The following is a 2767-nucleotide window of genomic DNA, read 5'->3' on the forward strand; positions in this document are numbered from 1 at the left end:
GTCACATCTTGGTTTTCAATTTCAAGCTAGTTATGAGACTACTTTCTCTGTAAAATTGTCTGTTGGTGATGTGTCTTTGGTCATATTGCAAAGTAATCTTGTATTGTCAAGTCTTATTCAAGAACTAGAGCAATGTTTGAGGCAGATAAACTTTATGATAAGGTAAATAAGCTAAAATTCTTGTGACACAGCCTAGAAAGCTAATAGCTACAGAATAAGAAAAACCTTTAGCTTGGTGAACAGTGCTTTTGGACTTTTGTGGGAGAGGTGGAAAATGTTGCTTGCTAGAGAAATTGTACTCCACAAGGCAGGAGCCAATCAATATCTCTTAGAAGAAATTTTTGAGTGCATTTGCCAATCATAGACACTTGGGAAATCAGAAGCAGATCACAGAGCAGGAAAGGAATACTACGGACACTAAAATTAAGGTAAGACTGAGGGGATTCTCAGAAATAATTTGTAGGTTACACCCAGTCATGGTAGAAGAGGTGAATTATTCAGCCAGTCAGGAATTTTTGGGAGCTGAATGAATAGTCATTGAGACCTTGAGAGCATGACCAAATATTAAACCTCTGACCACTTTTTTTAGTCCTCCTTTCTGTTTCTTAAAATAAGTACAGTCTGCAGCAATGAAAGTCCTGGCATGAAACACACTTAGCACACTTAGCACACTTGGCTATGGTTTTGATGAGAAGTTAATAAAATGACATTTCTGTATATATCTCTGTATCTATTATCTATCATCTATCTATCTATCATCTATCTATCTATCTCTATCACTTATCTATCATCTATTTATCTTCCTTTCTATCTATCTAATCTATCCATACATCCATCTCAAAAGGCATCCAGAGACTAGTAGTAACAAGAAGCTGCCTGCATGCCTGTAGGGGAAGGAGAGAAAACCATGTCCCCAGAACTGGTTAAGAGCTAGATCATGGAGTTCCAGTAGGTTGACAGGAGCTATAGCACAATTTAGAGAAATGTGACCACTGCAAGAAAAACAAAAACAAAAAAAACAGAGAGGAAGTGGGAAAAGGCTGATGGAGGGAGGGAAGGGGATGAAATATTCTGAACTCTGTCCTCATACCCTCAGATCTTTTGTCTGAGCCTACCTTTGGCCAAATCCAATTGGATGCCAGAGGGCAAGAGAGCCTGGGTGATGCGATTTGTAAGAACCAGTCTCCTAGGGGCATGAAATAGAGCAGAGGTGGCTGAGAATAAGTGTGTGAGTAGGGAGAGGGGGGAAGGATGGAATGGAGGTTAGAGATGAGAATAAGGGTTTTCAGTCCAACTAGAATAACCTTTTGGGACCATTAAATAGTCAAGCCTTTAAATTTCTTGATTAATATATAAGATGGAGAGTTTTATACTGACTTCCAGTCTACTGTATTAGTTTAGTAAGATTACAAAAAGAATGGGATTAACCATACATTTTACCATAGGTATAAGATGTGAAATTTAATTCTTGGGAAATTAACTGTATATAAAAAATCACAATTTAATTCTTTGATATAATATTTACACACACACATATACATATATAATATAAATATACCAATAATTATATATCTATACATATATATGAGTTTTGTTTAAACTACTTTCTTCAACATACTCTATTCCCTGTGGAAATCTCTTAGAAAAAACAGAGTTCATTGAAATTGACTCCTAGGGTCAAATGTCTGGATCTTGTGCAAGGTCAAGCGTGTTATCTAATGTAAGCATTAACACAGGACCAAAAGAGCTTCTAATAGTATATGAAATCATTTCAAAGGGTCCAAAAGGTAGGGACAAGGACTAGTGATTCATTCTGCTAAAGATGGATGATGTTTGTAAAGCAAAAGAGATTTATTGACTTATTTATTGATTTGATTTATTGGTTTAGAATGATTTTGTACCCAAGAAGCATGCATGAGTGTGCCACAAATACAATCAGAGAAAATGCAGCGTCTGCAGCTTGATGGAGAGGGAAGCTCAGCAGGCAGCTGTGGGTGAAGAGGATTTAACGAAGAAGAATGACTTTTGTGGCAGAGATATATTACACAGCGCAGCACTATTCTAAGTCAATAATGATGACTAACCAAGACGGGATGAGAATTAGAGTAGCAAATGATGCCTGTGGAGTGAATACAGTAGGAGAGAAGGAAGAGACACCAGGTATTTACAGCTGTTTTATTTTTCTCTCAACTAGGGAGTATTACAGAATAAAAAATTGGTGAATGGAGAGGAAGTCACACAAAGTAAACAAAATCAATAATGAATTGCAGTTTGAATAGATATCCAGAGAACATGAATTTGCATTATAAATGAATAAAGCAAAGTAATTTATAAATAATATAAAATGTTGAGGCCCCAACTGCTGACACAAGTAGAGTTAATCCCAAGAGTTCGTAGTACAAAAAAGAGGAACTAATTCTGGATAACTGATTCTAGAAAACAGATTTGTTGGAAAGATATTGGACAGCGCATAGGATCTTGGAAGCCACACCCCAGCAATAGGAAGGCAAACATAAATATAAGGTAACACAGAAGCCAAGGGAACAAAGTACCCAGAATAAGTTGGACAGTAGAAACAAAAAATGACAAATATTGTGGAGAATGAAGACTGTGAAGAGGTTTCTAGATTTACCAACATGACGGTTATTAGTTACTCCCCTTGAAAGTCTAGTCCTCAAAGTGAAAGAGAGACAGTCAAGTTCCCAGGTATTCAGAAATGTCTCACTGAAAGACAATAAATGGAGATAAACACTGTATACACATTTAA

General features: G+C 36.5%; 1 long non-coding RNA gene across 1 annotated transcript; it reads left to right on the forward strand.

The window, feature by feature from the left end:
* The first annotated feature begins 336 nt into the window (after positions 1-336).
* On the forward strand, positions 337-2227 carry LOC118528423 (uncharacterized). The gene is made up of 2 exons (XR_004913644.2): positions 337-428; positions 1889-2227. It is a non-coding gene; the product is annotated as an uncharacterized LOC118528423 (long non-coding RNA).
* The last annotated feature ends 540 nt before the right edge of the window (positions 2228-2767 follow it).

The sequence above is a fragment of the Halichoerus grypus genome, chromosome 1 (genome assembly GCF_964656455.1).
Source record: "Halichoerus grypus chromosome 1, mHalGry1.hap1.1, whole genome shotgun sequence".
Classification (NCBI taxonomy): Eukaryota; Metazoa; Chordata; class Mammalia; order Carnivora; family Phocidae; genus Halichoerus; species Halichoerus grypus.